Source organism: Panthera pardus, unplaced genomic scaffold (assembly GCF_024362965.1).
Source record: "Panthera pardus isolate Hobbes unplaced genomic scaffold, ASM2436296v1 HiC_scaffold_11, whole genome shotgun sequence".
NCBI classification, from domain to species: Eukaryota; Metazoa; Chordata; class Mammalia; order Carnivora; family Felidae; genus Panthera; species Panthera pardus.
In genome coordinates, this window is record NW_026526666.1 from 59,982,638 (window position 1) to 60,001,068 (window position 18,431).

General features: G+C 38.6%; 1 protein-coding gene and 1 pseudogene across 18 annotated transcripts in view; both read left to right on the top strand.

Annotated features, from left to right (window-relative positions):
* The window catches only part of DAB1 (DAB adaptor protein 1), a 1,127,727-nt gene that overhangs the window by 422,733 nt on the left and 686,563 nt on the right, over positions 1 to 18,431 (top strand). The gene's annotated exons all lie outside the window — the stretch shown is intronic.
* On the top strand, positions 14,234 to 15,554 carry LOC109266790 (phenylalanine--tRNA ligase beta subunit-like; annotated as a pseudogene).

The window sequence follows — 18,431 nt, forward strand, 5'->3', positions numbered from 1 at the left end:
GTCATGGTTTGTGAGTTCGAGCCCCACGTCAGGCTCTATGCTGACAGCTCAAAGCCTGGAGCCTACTTTGGATCTGTTTCTCCTCTCTCTCTGCCCCTCCCCTGCTTGCTCTCTCTCTCTCTCTCTCTCTCAAAAATAAACAAAAATTAAAATATTTTTTTTTAAAAAGAAAGAACAAAAAAGTTAGTAAATAAACACATAAGAAATGGCAGGCATGATGGAATTAATAAACAAGGACTTAAAAATAGCTATTATAATAGCTTGTCTTTTAAAGAAAACATTGAACATGAGAAAGAATGAAAAATATATAAATATATTTAAGACTTGATCTAATATATGTAATTATATGTATACATATGTATATATAATTATATGTATATAATATCTGTATATATGTATACACATCAAATAGAACTTCATTTTTTATAATTTTTTTAATGTTTAATTGTTTTTGAAAGAGAGAGAGAGACACACAGAGTGTGAGCAGGGAGGGGCACAGAGAGAGGGAGACACAGAATCCAAACAGGCTCCAGGCTCTGAGCTGTCAGCACAGAGCCCGATGCGGGGCTCAAACTAACAAACCGTGAGATCATGACCTGAGCTGCACTTGGATGCTTAACCGACTGAGCTACCCAGGCCTCCCTCAAATAGAACTTATAGAGTTGAAAAATTATGATATCTGAAATTTAAAATTCACTGAAAAGGCATAACATTAAACACTATTAAAGAAGAGATAAGAGAATTTTAAGACACAGCAGTAGAAATTACCCGAAAGGAAACACAAGAGAAAAAATACCTAAATAAATTTCGGTAACAGAAACAGTGAGGCAATATTCAGTGATTTATATACATACAATTAGAATCTCAGAAGGGGAGAGAGAGAGAGAGAGCAGAAAAATTATTTGAGGAAATAATGGATGGATTTTTTTTTCAGGATGGCTGTAAACTCACAGAGAAAAGAAACTAAATGAAAATCAAGCAAGATAAACAAAAATAAAACTGGACCAGGACACATCACAGTCAGATATCTCAAAAACAGTGATAAAATGAATATCTTAAAAGAAGCCTGAGGAAAGGCACACATTAAATATAGAGGGGGAAAAAAAAAAGAAATTCACTGAACTACATTAAATGTAGCTAATATAAGTGTAAGTAAAAAGGTAGAGATGATCACACTGGGTTAAAACTAAAGCCTAAGTACATACTGTCTACAAGAAACTCACTTTCTTTTTAAAAAATTTTTTTTAATGTTTATTTATTTCTGAGACAGAGAGAGACAGAGCATGAACGGGGGAGGGTCAGAGAGAGGGAGACACAGAATCTGAAACAGTCTCCAGGCTCCGAGCTGTCAGCACAGAGCCCCATGCGGGGCTCGAACTCACAGACCGCGAGATCATGACCTGAGCCGAAGCCGGCCACCTAACCGACTGAGCCACCCAGGCGCCCCGAAACTCACTTTCAACATATAGACACAAATAAGGTCTAAGTAAATAATGAGAATATTCAGATCATAACAAAACTGGAGAAGCTATATTAATGCCAGAAAAAGTAGGTTTCAGGACAAGAAACATTGCCAGGGATAACGATGAACATTGCGTGATGATAAAAGGGTCAAGAATATATAACCAACCTACACATTTAAACCCATAACAACAGAGCTTCAAAATACATGAAGCAAAACTGAAATTAATAAAACCACTGAAATTAATAAAAAAATAATAAAAATTAGTTAAATTTAGAGATTACAACCCTCCTCTTTCAATAATTTATACTGACATTTTATAAAACTCAAATCCAACAGCAGCAGATTACACATTCTTTCCAGGTTCTCGTCAAACATTAATCAAAATAGGCAAGAAGTTAGATGTATCGGCAAATTGTTTGCAATAAAAAAGTTAGCAACATTTATAGAAGAAATGCAAAGTTGATTAACCCATTATATATTAAAGGTTGCAGGATTCAAATTCAGTATTCAAAAACTTACTGTATTTCTGTGTAAACAGTGAAATAAAAAATACTTTTCTTAACTACAAAACCGCCAGGCCTGCGCAACAAAAACTACAAAGCATGGCTGAAAGAAATTTTAAAACATTCAAACAAATGAAGAGCTTTACCATATTGCTGGATTAGAAAACTCAAAATTTATTGAAGTATAATTGACAAAAAAAAATCTTATTAGTTTCATTTGTACATCAGAGTGATTTAGCATTTTTATACATTATGAAATGGGGCGCCTGGCTGGCTCAGTCAGAAAAGCATGCAACTCTTGATCTCGGGGTTGTGAGTTTGAGTCCCACGTTGGGTGAAGAGATTATTTAAAAAGAAAATCTTTAAAAAAAAAGAAATGAAATGAACTGCACCATAAGTGGTCCATATTCCCTATGTTATATACCTCCATGTCTCATTTATTTTATAACTAGAACTTTGTACCTTTTAATCTCCTTTACCTGTTTCGCTTGCTACCCTCCTCCTCCCCTTCTGGTAACCAGCGGTTTGTTTCCTTCATCTATTAGTCTGTTTCTGTTTTGTTTGTTTGTTTTTGCTTCGTTTTGTTTTAGATTACAAATGTAAGTGAAATCTCATGGTATCTGTCTTTCTCTGACGTTTCACTTAGCATAATACCCTCTTGGTCCATCTATGTTGTTGCAAATGGCAAGATTATATTCTTTGTATGACTGAGTAATACTCCTGTGTGTGTGTGTGTGTGTGTGTGTGTGTGTGTGTATCACTTCTTTATTCATGAATGTGTCAATGAGCACTTAGATTTCTTCCATTTCTTAGCTATTGTAAATAATGCTACAATAAACATAGAAGTGCATGTATCTCTTTGAATTAGTGTTTTCCTTCAGATGGATACACAGAAGTGGAATTGCTAGATTGTGTGATATTTCTATTTTACATTTTTTGAGGAACGTGTATGCTGTTTTCCACAGTGGCTGCACCAGTTTGCATTCCCACCAACAATATATGAGAGTTCCTTTTTCTCCATGTCCTTACCAACACTTGCTATTTCTTGTCTTTTTCATACTAGCCATTCCAAGTGATGTGAGGTGATATCTCATTGTGGTGTTGATTTGCAGTCCCTTGATACTTAGTGATGCTGAACATCTTTTCATGTGCCTATTGTCCATGTGCATATCATCTTCGGGAAAATGTCTCTTCAGATCCCCTGCCCATTTTTAAATCAGGCTGGGGTTTTTTTTAATATATATTTCGTTGTGTATGTTTTTAAATATATTTTGGATATATTTATTAACCAATCCCTTATTGGTTGTATGATTTGCAAATATCTTCTCTCATTCAGTAGTTTGCCTTTTTGTTGTGTCGATGGTTTCCTTCACTGTGAAAAGGTTTTTTAATTTGATGTAATCCTATTTGTTTATTTTAGTTTTTGTTGCATTTGCCCGAGGACACTGGTCAAAAAAATATATATTGCTAAGACTGATGTCAAGAATTTACTCCTTATGTTTCTTCTGGGAGTTTTACGGTTTTGGATCTTATGTTCAAGTTTTAATCCATTTTGAATTTATTCTTAATTCTTTAATGTTTTTATTTTATTTTTTAGAGAGAGAGACACACAGTGAGAGCAGGGGAGGGACAGAGAGAGAGATGGAGACAGAATCTGAAGCAGGCTCTGGGCTCTGAGCTGTCGCGCAGAGCCCGACATGGGGCTTGAATTCACAGACTGCAAGATCATGACCTGAGCCGAAGTCGGACGCCCAACCGACTGAGCCACCCAGACACTCCTTGAATTTATTTTGATATATGGTATAAGATAGTGGTCCAGTTTCATTCTTTTTCATGTAGGTGTACAGTTTTTCCAGCACCATTTATTGAAGAGACTGTCTTTTTCCCCCTTTTGTATTCTTGGCCTACTTTGTCATAGATTAATTTACCATATATGTGTGGATTTATTTCCAGGACCTATTGCATTGACCTGTGTTTCTGTTTTTGTGCCAGTACCATACTGATTTCATTACTATAGCTTTAGAGTATAGTTTAAAATCAAGATGCATAATACCTCCAGCTTTGTTCTTTCTTAAGACTGCGTTAGTTATTTGAAGTCTTTTGTGGTTTTATATAAATTTCAATTTTTTTTCTAGTTCTGTGAAAAATGCCCTTGACATTTTGATGGGGCTTGTATTGAATCTGTAGATTGCCTTGAGTGGTATAGACATTTTAACAGCATTAATCCTCCCAATCCATAAGCACAGGATATTTTTCCATTTTTTCATGTAGTCTTCAATTTCATTCATCATTGTCTTTCAGTTTTCAGATCATAGGTCTTTCATTTCCTTGGCTAAATTTATTCCTAGGTTACATTTTATTTTTTGATGCAATTATAAATAGAATTGTTTTCTTAATTTCTTTTTTCTGATAGCTCATTATTAGGGTATAAAAATGCAACCAATTTCTGTCTACTAATTTTGTAGCCTGTGACTTTACTGAATTCATTTATTAGTTCTAATAGTGTTTTGGTGGAGACTTTAGGGTTTTCTATATATAGTATCACGTCATCTGCATAAAGTGACAGTTTTACTCCTTTCTTTCCAATTTCGATGCCTGTCATTTGTTGTTCTTCCTAATTTCTGTGACTGGAATCTCAGTATTTTTAATGTGCCCATTCTCTCCCAGTGAACCACAGATCAATGCAGTCCCAAACAAAATCACAGCAAGCTTTTTTTTAGCATTAAAATTGACAAGCCTATTCTAAAATTTATATGAAAATACAAAAAAAAAAAAAAAAAAAAAAAACGCCACTAGAATAGCCAAAACAACATTGAGAAAGACAAAGTTGGAAGACTTCTAATACTTTATTTCAGAACACTGTAAACTACAGTAGTCAACATAGAATAGAATTGATACAAGTATATTATTCAATGGAACAGAACAGAAATTCCAGAAATAGACCCACACATATATAGTAGCGCCCCCCCATCCCCAATTTCACTTTTCATTGTTGAATTACCCACAATAAACTATTGTCTGAAACTAGGTGATCCTCCTCCTGACGTATTGTTAGAAGGTCAATAGTAGCCTAATGGTACATCACAATGTCTACGTCATTTACCTCACTTTATCTCATCACACAGGCATTGTCTTACATCATCACCAGAAGAAGACAGGTGAGTGCAGTATGATAAGATATCTTGAGAGAGGAAGACCGCATTCCCATAACTTTTTTTACAGTATGTTTTTATAAGTGTTCTTTTTTACTATTCATTAGTGTTGTTAATCTTTTACTGTGTCTAACTTATAAACTCTACCTCAGATATGTATGCACAGGGAAAGAGTATATATAGGGTTCAGTACGTCTGTGGTTTCAGGCATCCACTAGGGGTCTTGGAACATACCCACCATAGATAATGGGGAATGACTGCATGTTTAATCAAATTTCACCAAAGTTGCTAAAGCAACTCCATGGAGAAAAAGACTCCTTTTTACCAAATAGTGATCGAATAACCGAATATTCATATGACAAGAAAAGTACTTGATCCTTGTCTTACACCATAAACCAAAATGACTTGAAGTGGATAATAGACCCACACAGAAGAGCTGAAACTATGAAACTTCTAAAGGAAAACAGATAAGCAAATACGATAACCTTCAGTTAGGTAGTGTTCTTTAGGACGCAAAGCATGAGACATAAGGAGAAATAGATAAATTTTGCTTCACCAAAATTAAGATGTTTGCTCCTGAAAGACACTGTTAAGGAAAAGAAAAACCAGAGAATGAAAGAAAATATGCATAAAGTAAATATCAGATAAATGACTTGTACTCAGAAGTGTGTATGTATGCATATATATATATATATATATGTATATATATGTATACATATATATGTATGTGTATATATATACGTATATATATACACATACATATATATGTATATATATACACATACATATATATATGTATATATATACACATACATATATATGTATACATACATATACATATATATAAATATATGTATACGTATATATACATATATATATTGTATATATATGTATACAACTCAATAACAAGAAGATAAACAATCTTACTTTAAATGGGCCAAATATTTGAACATTTGCTTCACAAAGAAGATATATGATTAGCCAGTTGGTACATGTAAAGATGCTGTTTCAGGTTCCTAGGGCACTTGTAAGTACTGTGAACTAGGTGACTAAATAGAACAGAAATTGATTCTCCCATAGGTCTCCACGCTACAAGTCTGAAATCAAGGCATCAGTAGGGCTATGCTCCTTCTGAAGGCACTGGGGAAGTAGCTGTTCCATAGCATTCTTTTAGCTTCAAGTGGTTGTTGGCAACACTTGGCATTCCTAGACTTGTAGATACATCACTCCATTCTCTGCCTCCATCTTCACATGACATTCTTCTCTGTGTGTGCCAGAGAAGTGTGGCACAGAGTGTATATCTACATGAACTTTTTGTAAGGACTGGCCATTGGATTTACAGCACACTAAAATCCAGTTTGACTTTATCTTAACTTGATTACATCTGCAAAGACCTCACTACCAAATAAGTTCACATTTATAAATACTGGGTGTTAGGTTAGGTCTTTAACGTATCTTTTTTGGGGGAAAAATCCAACACATAACAGATGCCCACCATCATCAGGGAATTACAAATTAAAACCACAGTTAGAATGCCTACTAGAATGGCTAATAGTTTTTGAGAATACTAAGTGTTGACATTGTAGAACAAATAGAATTCTCATGCTTTGCTAGCGGGTGGTAGAATGGTGCAGCCATTTTGGAAAATAGCCGATTTCTTATAAAGGTAAGTATGTTATCACCATAGGCCCAGAAATTTCACTCCTAGATATCTACCTAAAAGAAATTAAAACATACATCCAGACCCAGACCTGCACGTGAATATTCATAGCAGCTTTATGCACAATAACCAAACCTGGAAACAATTCAAATATTCATTAACAAGTGAATGGATAAACAAATTGTTGTAGATCTACACAAGGGAACAACGGCAATAAAAGGGAATAAGTTTTGGGTGTATATAAGGACTTGAATGCACCTCAAAATTAGTATGGTAAGCGCAAGGAGTCGGAGACTAAACATTACATAATGACTCAATTTATGTGACTGTCTAGAATAATCTATAATGACAAAAATCAGATGATGCTTTTCTTGAGTGGGGAGTGAAGAGGGGAAATTTTCTGAAAAACATCCGAAAACAACTTTTGGGAGTTGATGAAAATGTTCTATGTCTTGATTGTGGTGGTGGCTACATAAGTGTATACATTTGCTAAAACATAATGAGTATACTTAAAATAGGTTCATTTTATTTCATGTAAATTATGCATCAATAAACTGATTTTTTAAATATAGCCATCTGTTACTGGAATGGAGCTCCTCTGGGATAACTGCTCTTCTCTAACTCACATTTAAGCCAGGCACTTATGAGAAGTAAATAGAATAACACCCACTAACATCCTGTGCCCGCCCTATCATAAATAGTCAGAACACGTTCCTGTTTCTGGAAATTTTAGGACCTATGACATAGTGTTAATGTTTATATTTATATTTATTCAGTGGTTGCTAGTTATTCTATTTCACAGATGTGGACAATTATACCATTTTCTGAATTTTGCTGGTCTTGTAGCTTTCATAAATTACAAACTCTTAATATAAACTTGATTGTAGTATAGTGGAAAGAACCGATAGGCTTTAGGGCTAATCAGCTTGTGGTTTAAATTCTGGCCGGGCCATTTACCAGCTGGACAGCCTTCGTTCCTTTATTTAAAAATGTGTGTTAAGCAATTGTGATGTACCACAGGGGATGTGCATTAAGGAGATGTGCTCCTAGCCTCATGGAGCTTAAAGTCCCCTCCTTCAACTTGTTTTCCTTCTCCAGGTTGCTGGATTTTACCATCTGTAAATTGGGTTGTACTGCCATTTTTACAGGGTGGTCGTGAGGATGAAGTGAGCGGACTGAATAATCTACTCAAGTTTCCTCTTGCCCTGCCTGTGTGTCTTTCCAACTTCTTACTGTGCTCTCCTTCTTTCCTGTCTATCCTATCATGTCCTATCCTCTCCCATCATGAATTTTTTTCATTATTGAAGTATAATTGACATGCAATGCTATATTCGTTTTACACGTATAATATATTGATTCAGCAATTCTATACGTTATTCAGCGTCCCCCACGATAAGTGTAGTCACCATCTGTCACCGTACACATGATTACAATATTATTGACTATATTCCCTATGCTGGGTTTTTCATCTCTGTGACTTATTTATTTTATAACTGGAAGTTTGTACCTCTTAATCCGCTTCACCTATTTTACCCACCCCCTCTCTACCTCCCCTCTGGCAACCACCAGTTTGCTCTCTGTATTTAAGAATCTGTTTGTTTTTGCTTTTTGATCTTTTGTTTTCTTAGGTTCCCCATATAAATGACATCGTATGTTATTTGTCTTTCTCTGTCTGACTTATTTGCTTAGTGTAATACCCTCTAGGTCCATTCCTGTCACAAATGGCAAAAATCTCAGTCAGATTGGCTAATCTCAAAAACACAAGAAATAACAAGCATCAAGGAAGATTTGGAGAAAAGATTTGGCAAAGATTTGCAGAAAAGGTTTGGAGAAACAGTGCTCATGCACTGTTGGGGGTAATGCAAATTGGTGCAACCACTGTGGAAAACAGTATGGAGGTTCCTCAAAAATTGAAAATAGAAATGCCATACGATCCAGTAATTCCCTCATGAATCTTATTCATGTCTCCTTCTATACTATATAACACATCAAATTCCAATGCTTGTTTCTTTTTTTTAAAGAAATGCTATTTATTTATTTATTTATTTATTTATTTATTTATTTATGAGAGTGCGTGAGTAGGGGAGAGAGGCAGGGGGGAGAGAGAGAGAGAGAGAATCTCTTTTAGTTTTTAAATTTTTTTTTTACATTTATTTATTTTTGAGAAACAGAGTGAGACAAAGCATGAGCGGGGGAGGGGCAGAGAGAAGGAGATACAGAATCTGAAGCAGGCTCCAGGCTCTGAGCAAGTGGTCAGCACAGAGCCTGATGCGGGGCTCAAACCCACAAATTGTGAGATCATGACCTGAGCCAAAGTCAGACGCTCAACCAACTGAGCCACCCAGGCACCCCAAGAGAGAGAGAATATCTTAAGCAGGTTCCACACTGAGCATCAAGCCCAAAGCGAGGTTCTATCCCACGACCTTGGGATCATGACCTGAGCTGAAATCAAGAGTCAGACATTCAACCAACTGTGCCACCCCAGCACCCCCCAATACTTGTTTCTTTTCTCAGCTAAAATTATTTACATTTCTGAATGAATTCATTCAGCTGTTTTCCTATTTAAATTATTTTATTGTTAAACTTATATTGGATGATATTATAAAAAAAAAGTTCCTGGAGTGATTTTTGGGTAACCAAAGTTAAGTAGACTATTATATTCCTTAACAATACCTGTTTATATTTGTATGGCATTTTACCTTTACAAAGCTTTTTTGTATCTATCATTTCATTTAATAATCTCAATAATCCTGTGAGGTCAGTGAGGGGATTATCATGTCTACTGTCTAGATTAGTGTACCAACGCATATCTATATTAAAAGAGTATTTAGAGCAGAGACGTAATTTGAACCTGCTTATGCTTTTTATTTGTGTATGTATTCAACCACATTTATTGGCTAGTGATTGTATCCTGGCTATAGTGTGATGCTGCCCTTAAGAAGTTGAATGTCTGTGAGGGCGTGCAGCCTGCAAATGGAGAGCAGTGACAGAGTATGGATGCACATACCAGATGTAGGTTGTCAGTAAGGAGCCAAGGATCAGCCTTGTAGGGACAGGTGGAAAGGGGATTACGATGTGCCACTTAAGCAGAGTATTGAGGCTCATTGTGATTTCCCCATGTAAATGAGGAAGGAAAAGGCCTTCCTAAAATACGCCCAAACAAGAACCCTTAGGAGTCGATATTTAATCTCTACTCTCATTCATGCAAAATAATTCTTCACTATGATGAAAGAAAGAAAGAAAGAAAGAAAGAAAGAAAGAAAGAAAGAAAGAAAGAAAGAAAGAAAGAAAGAAGAAATGAAAAGAATCACAGAGAATAGTCACAATCCAGGCCCTCACCAACTATGCCCCCTTTTCTGGATAAAAGGAGGAAACAAGACTGGTTTCCTGCAACTATTTCTTGGGCCACTTTCCCTCAGACCCTGGTCCTGCTCAGGCTGGACAAAGCCTGTACAGGGAGGTAGGGAGAATGGTGTTTGTGTTCATCAGTGTACATTTCTTGAAACTGGCCACCAGTGAACAATCAAATCGCCTTGGAATATTCTTAAGCTTCCTACATGTTTGATTAGTTTTTCCCAGTAGGAAATGAAATAAAAGAAGCAGTTATTAAGAGAGCTTGCTCTCTGCGTGGCCTAAGACTGGCTCCTGGAGTAATAGTGATCTTCAGAGCAGACAGGAAAGTCAGAGTCATTCCAGGTGTTTAACGGAAAGGCTGGAACTGGATGTGTGTGGTCTTCATAGTGGATGGGAGCAGAGGAGGGCGGGAGAATCTGAGGTCTCTTTTTGGCTGATCCACAGACTGATTGACACTCTTGGCTCAATTTTCCTCTTTGTAAAAGAAGATTATCCATGTGTAAGATTCTTCCATGTCTTCATTCTCTTGGTAGCCCACAGAGCATGGCCCTCTGCTAGGTGTCCAGCATGTAAGAGTAAGATATAAGTAAGATTCAGCTCTCTAGAGGAGTTCCTGCTGAAAATGGGGTGAGCCAACATAAAGGCTGAGGGTGGGTGAAGGGCACTGTGGGCCTAGATGATGGGCCAAGTCATCATGGAAGAGGCAGGGAACTGCATGGGAATGTGAAAAGGAGAAGCCTGGCTGATGGTGTGGCCAAAGAGCAATTTTGGGGGAGAAGAGAAATACCTAAGGAAGACCTTTCATGTTTGGGCATGATATGTGATATAAGACCTCTCTTCCAAGACCCCTATTAAATATTAAGTAAAATTTATACTGCTCATTAATATTTGGTGAAGTGGATCATCTTTGGAAAGAAAGAAAAGAAGTACTGAGACCTGCTTCATGGTTTATGTGGGACACAAGAGACAAGACACAGGAAGAAAGTAGGCTTATATTTAAATATATAAATAAATACATACATATATATTTACATATATGCGTATATATACACACATATCTCTGTAACTAATCATATAGATCACATGTACATGTGTATGCACACTATCTATGTATATGTGAATATATGGTATATATGTACCTCTTCCTAAAAAAAAAACTTCTCAGAGAACAAAAAGCAATGTTATCTGGATAACATGCTCTTAGTGAATGAACGTGAACTAACACTTAAATACTTACTATGTACCACGTCCTTTTCTAGGTACCTTAAATGTAATATGTCTTCTTCAATCCTTACAATAACTTCATCAGGTAGGTACTACAATTATCATCCTTTTGCAGAGGAAGGAGGAATCTGAGAAACAGAGAATTTCAGTTATTTGCCCAAGGACACATAGCAAGTAAGAAATAAAGCTGAGCTTTGGATCCAGGCAGCCTGGATCTAGGACCTCAACTCTTAACTTCAGTGCCCTTAAATTACATAAGATGTGATTCACTTGTAATAGTTTTTGAATCCTTTAGGGAGCCTTAAGTACTGATGGAAGAATCAAGGCAGCTTTGATTCTCAAGTAGTCAAGTGTGGGGAACAGAAACTCCCTCTCTTCTTGGTGGCTTTAAGTGCATTGCTCCCTGAATTCAATTGTAGATCCTTAGACAAGATTTGCTAATTTGGTTCTTTTATTCAATAACTATTTACTGAGTAAACACTATGTGCCACAAATCCTTTGATGTTGTAGAAAAAGAATAGTAAAAAAAATTATAATAAGCAAAATCCCGGGGCGCCTGGGTGGCTCAGTCAGTTGAGCATCCGACTTCGTCTCAGGTCATGATCTCACAGTGCGTGGGTTTGAGCCCTGCGTCAGGCTCTGTGCTAACAGCTCAGAGCCTGGAGCCTGCTTTGGATTCTGTGTCTCCCTCTCTCTCTGCCCTCCCCCCTGCTCAAAAATAAATAAACATTAAAAAAAATTTTTTAAATAAGCAAAATCCCAGTTGTTATAGAGTTTACATAAAGACAACAGAAGAGCATTTTGATGGTTTGTAGAATCGTGATAACTGCCATAGAGATAAGGGGTGCATGAGAGTGCAGAGGAGGGAGGGGAGCTGCTATAAAATATAGGTGGTCCAGGGAAGACTTGTTGACATGGTGACTTTTGAGCAGAGACCTAAGGGAAATGAAGGATCAAGCCTGCAGTATCTGGAAGAAGAACACTGCAGGCAGAGGAAATGGCAAGTGGAAAAGCCTTGAGGTTCAGTTGAATTTAACACGTGTGAGGAGGAGGTGGAGACCAGTACGTCCAGAGTAGGCTGAGCTAGAATCAGAATCAGAGGGGTAAAATGGCAGGTGAGAAGTTGAACGAAGACTTTGGTTTTTCACTCTGGGATAAGTAACCACAGGAGTGCAGAGGCATGAAGCCATGGTTTTGTTTTTGTTTTTGTTTTTGTTTTTTGTTTTGTTTTGTTGTCTGCCTTGTCTCTTAAAAAGCTAATGATAAAGGGCAAGAGTGGACACAAATTATTGTTGCAAAAATTCAGGCAAGAGATGATGGGAGTAGTGTGGGAGGTGGTCCAAAGTGGTTGGGCTATATTTTGAAGGTAGAGTTAATCACATTTGGAAGTTTTCACTCCATAGGTGATATGTATAGATGATAAAACAGGCTAAGATCACTTCTGGACGAAGTCTTGGTAGAGAAGGAAAAGTATTCATGGATGGAAGCCTGGGCACCTCTGACCTTGAGAGATTGAAGAGACAGGAGGGATCAACAAATGAGAACAAGAAGGAGTAGCCAGGGAAGAAAGGAACACTAAGGAGAGGAGCATGCTGGAAATCATGTAAAGAGTGTGCTTCACGGAGGAGGGTGACCAACTGTGCTGCATGATGCTAACAGTCGATAAAGACCGAGAACAGAGTGGTGGGTTAACAAAATGGAGGTCACTGGTGACCTTGACGAAAGCTGCTCCTGACTGGAGTAGGTTTAAGAGAAAATTGAGTTACCCCTGGACATGTTTTCACATGAGACTTTGATCTGAGTGAAAACGGAATCTGCTTTCACACTCCTCAGAGGCCTGAGTCTTGTCCTGACAAAACCAAGGCTCAGAGGCCCAGGGCTTTAGAAATAGCAAATAAGAAAGTGAAACCTTTGAACTTGGAAATAGTATTAAAGTTGTCATCGAGGGCTTGAAATGTTGGAGTCACACATCTTGCTCCAGGAAACAAAATGGACCAGTTGTTGGATTTATTCTGGTCCTCTGCCTAAGACAACAGCTAAAGAATCTCCTTTATGTATTTATCCAGGGACTTTGTCCTCACATCCTCCCTTGACAATAAAATGTAGTGTCCTCCAGAGTCTGGACTCCCTGGGAAAAAAAAATAATTGTATCTCTCTGTCTCTCTCTCTCTCTCTGATGAAAATTTCTTCATCATAATTCATAGTTGGTGGAGCATGCTCTAAATGCCAGGTGTGGGTAGTGTGAGTGTTGAGTCTGGACATAGGGAAATGAATTCAATACTCTGTCACTAGTTTGTTGTGCAGAAATAATTATACCATTATATCCTTGTGTGCCTCAGCATCTCCATTTAGTTTGGCAGGATAACTTCCATATTCCCTTGAGTCTTATGTTCTCTGATCCATTCTAAAATTCATTTATGTTTTCCAAGTTGCTAATTTATCTCAGCCTTCCCTTATTTATATTAATCACACTTCCTCTTTGCAAGAGGAATAGGGACATTTTCCATCCAGTCATCTTTATGAATCTTGTATCCGTTTGGATACCTATAAATTGTGGAGAACAGCATTCAATCTTGTTTTCTCAGAAACTCAAGACTGGGTAGCTGAGACCTGGGGTCCTGGCCCCTCTGGTTGTTTGCTTTGACTCTTAGTGCTGGTGTCAGTGAATTCCCAGCTACCTTTGGCTGGCTTTGTGTACTTGGTCAAGGTAATTAACCTCTCTGTGCTTTGGCTTTTCAACTGAAAGAGGAATATCACTATCACATGTGTTGAGAAAACCTATGTGAGAGTCCTTGGGACTTACCTGAGAGTAGCAACCATTAGTGAACTCTCTACTTACCTGATAGATAACTGCCAATTGTAGCTATATGGCCATATCTACTCTAGTCAGAGTTTGCTATGCAAAAATAGCAAGAGAGGTTCTCTCAACTCAGGACTTGATGGAAACAACAAATAAGTTAAATGAAAATCAAACACATGATCAAGAATGAAAGTCCTCCTTAAATGTTATTTATATATATCTTTGGAAATAAACCACTATACCCAGTTGTCCATGATAGCAATGGTGCTGTCATTTTAAGGCCTATCATCAATGAAAATAACTCCAAATTAACAGTAAATACTAGAATGGATTCCCTGAATACACAGGAACTGACTTTACTAAGGCAAAAATAGTTCTTGCTGTCATTGTCACCATGTTCAGTGAATATTATGAGAATCAATTCACAATTGAATCAGCTGAGGTGGTTTTTCCTAATGGAAAATCACATACCTTTCCAGAACTGACTTAATGAAAGGAGATGGTGATATCTGATCCAATTAACAAATATGTTGGAACCAGAGCAATTCCAGAAAATCCTGCGAAACTTCTGACTGGGATGGATTTAAAGTCAGAAGTCATAGGTTATGGGAATTGGATTGAGATTGAAATCTCTCCAACCAGAACTGACATTATCCATGCATGTGATATTGTAAAAGATGGAGTTATTGCTTATGGATATAGCAACATTCAGGTGGCTCTCCCAGAAACATACACTGTAACTAATCAGTTTCCTCTTAACAAGCTCAAAGGACTTCTGAGACATAACAGGGTAGCTGCTGGATTCACTGAAGACTCGGCTTTCGTCTGTGCCCCCAAGGAGGTATTGCTGATAAACTTGGTTTCGACATCTCTGCAACAAAGGCAGTTCATATAAGTGATCCTACAGCCATTTAATTTCAGATGGTACACATTGCCCTTCTTCCTGGCCTCCTAAAGACCATAGCCACAAATTATATGATGCCCTTCCTCTAAAACAAATCTCTGACACTGTAGTAAAAAATGCTAGCAGAGACGTAGATGAAAGAAACTACAGGCATCTCTGTGCTATTTATTACAGTAAGAATCCTTGGTTTGAAATAATCCATGGGTTTCTGGACAGAATTATACAGCTGCTTCATGTGCCTCCTGGTGAAAAGAAGGGGGATGGTGTGATCACAGCATCAGAAGGCCCTTCCTTCTGGGGCATGCATCGAGATGCTTGCCAGCGATCAAAGCATCAGGAAGCTTAGGGTCAGTCCTTCATCCTGATGTCATCACCAAATTTGAGCTAACCTTGTCCTGCTCCTCCCTGGAAATCAGTATCGGGCCCGTTTTGTGAAGAGGGGTCTCTGTTGGGTGATTCTCTCCATGAGGCTTCCCTTCTCCTCCCCTGATGTCCTTTATTTGTCCCCACAGGGGACATCCATTTGTGCTTTAATGTTTAATTAAGTGGAAAGCAGTGAAAAGAAAAAGAATGAAAGCCCTCCTAAAAGTGTCTACCACTCTGCATACTGTACAGTGGGTTTTGACATCAGCTTCCAGTTTCCCCTCACTTGGGCCCTATGATCAGGGGAGCCATGTCCCTTCTGGTGGGTCTACAACTCTCCTCCAGATTCTGCTGGCTGCCTTTCCCTTTGTCTCATGCTGTTTCTTTCCAGTGTGTGCACTGACACTGGTTTCTTCCTTTGGGCTCTTAGTACAAGGGTCAGTGAAGCCCCAGCCTTTGTAGAAGCAAACATTTAAAACCTACTTAAAAAACTTTTTTTAATGATTATTACTTTTCTTTTGAGAGAGAGAGAGAGAGAGAGGGAGAGAGACAGAGCGTGAGCAGGGGAGGGGCAGCGGGAGAGGGAGACCCAAAATCTGATGGAGGCTTCAGGCTCCAAGCTGTCAGCACAGAGCCTGATACAGGGCTTGAATGCATCAACCATGAGATCATGACCTGAGCTGAAGTTGGACACTTGACCAACTGAGCCACCCAGGGGACCCTAAAACCTCTGTTAAGGACTGAGATTACCACTGCATGGCTAGAGAGGCTATAGCAACGTGTCTGCAAACTTCCTGGCTGCATTCAAAGTGCTTCCTACGACACCCTCCATTCTCTAGTCTCTGTCACACGCCTCTAAAGGGAAGAGGCATTTTAAACTCCTTTGAGGAAAAGAATTCAATCATTCGGTTCTATTTGGGGTTTCAGACACTGAATGCAAATAAGGATTATGTGATACAACCTGGATAATATCATTATCCATTGTTATCCATTGTTATCCATTGTTTCCTTTGCTCCTTTGACTACCAGGGGGCGAGAGTAGTGGAGTGGGTGATGGTACCCACTTACACCCTTCTATCGTCTCCTCTTCTATAAGATGAGCCCTTTAAGGAAGGGGTGCTGCCTTGCACTTCTCCATGTCTGATGTCTAGCTCAAGGCCTGGCCCCAACAAGGAACAGAGTCGATAGCTGTTGGAATGCCTTGCTGCAGTGAACCCACTATCCCTGCTTTGGGGTATAGTACTAGGCGTCATAGCATCATGGAGTCAAAGATAAAGGACTTCTCTTCTGGTGGTCCAGGAACAGAGATGGGACAGGGTGCCATGAACTCAGCTCTGGGAAATCCCAGAGAAGGTCATAGTTTTCCAAAGATTTACAGGCTGAGGAGGAATTCCCCACTCTGAAAACAGTGCTTCCAAAATCCTGGTGCACAGATTGATGCTGGCCACCAGTGAAATGAAAATGGACAAAATAGTCTTTTTTTTTTTTTAAGTTTAGTTTTCATTTTGAGAGAGAGTGAGTGAGTGAGCAGGGGAGGGGTGAGAGAAAAGGAGAGAGAGAGAGAATCCCAAGCACACTCCACGCTGCCAGCTTGGTGCCCAACGTGGGTCTTGAACCCACAAACCGTGAGCTTATGACCTGAGCCAAAATCAAGAGTTGGATGCTTCACTAACTGAGCCACCCAGGTGCCCGGTGTAGTCATTTTTTAAAAAAACAAAGCTGAATTAGTTTTTTAATCTGAGCTTATGGCCTTCCTGAAATGTTTTCTCATTTAGTGTAGTCCTGCTACACTAAAATAACCTTTTTGAAATTGTAGTGATGGTAAATGGCAAATGTTTTAACTTAATATATTCTATTAGGGGAAAATTACCCTTACCTTACGTTACTGCCCAGTTTAATTTCATTTTGTTTTGGCTTGACATTTTTCTGCCCCATGTATTCTCTCTAAGGAGCACTGTTAGGCCTGTGGTTTCTAACAAGACACGGACCATTTTGAGAATCTGAACTAAAGTTTTTGACCCTTTCTCCACAGAAACCTGTTTATGTGCACACACACAAACTTTTGCAGGTAATTTTGGAAGGCTCACAGGCCTTTTTAAGACCAACTGTGAGCTTCTGAAGAATCCAGAAAATCCAGTTAGGAATTCCTGGACAAGAAGGAGTGACAGTCCACTGTTGTGAGAAAAATTACCTTTCCCCATTCGTTTGCTTTTTAATGAAATATTTCATGTAAATAAAAAGTTTTCCCTCATTGCCCTCTAGGGCCATTAAAAGTCCAAGGAAGCATTGAGATCAGGGAGTTAACAAATATTTTGCAAAAGCAAATGGCATGCTAAGGGAGCTGCTACCCAGCATTTGAACCAGCATTCTGTGGTCTCGGTGGGCATGGGAACCCCCTCCTCCCTTTGGCATTTTTTGCTGAGCATACATGGCAACCCGTCACCACTGACAGGGCTCTGTGCATCTCCCAGGATGTCTGGAGGAGTCTTTTTGAAGGCATTTCAGCCATCTGTTAGGGTTTCCTGCTCTCAAGGGTGCTTTGATGCCATGAGGAGATGTGACATGACATTTGGAATCTAGGCCCATGCATCACAATGCCAAGGGCAGGGACAGCCGCAGGGTGACTGACTCTGGCCCATTGTGCAGGGATGAGCATGTCAATCAAATACATCTGGCTGGGTAGTCATACTGGCAGCTGGGCTGCTCAAATTTAAAGGGGAGAGGGAAATGAAAGGTCGCAGAAAACTTCAGAAGAGAAGGACAACCCCCTTCCTCTGAGAAAGCTCATCTTCCTCTGAGAAAGCCTTGGGGTGGACGTGGAGACCACAGCTGGAGCAGTGAAGTCAACATTGATCACAGGATCTCAGACCCATAAAGATGGCCAAATCCAGAATTTCCCAAACTTCAGTTATTCCAGCCCATAGCCATGATTTTTTGCTCTCTGTGTGTCACCAATAATTCATATTTGCTTTAAATAGGTTCACATTTTTATTTAAAAACATGTAT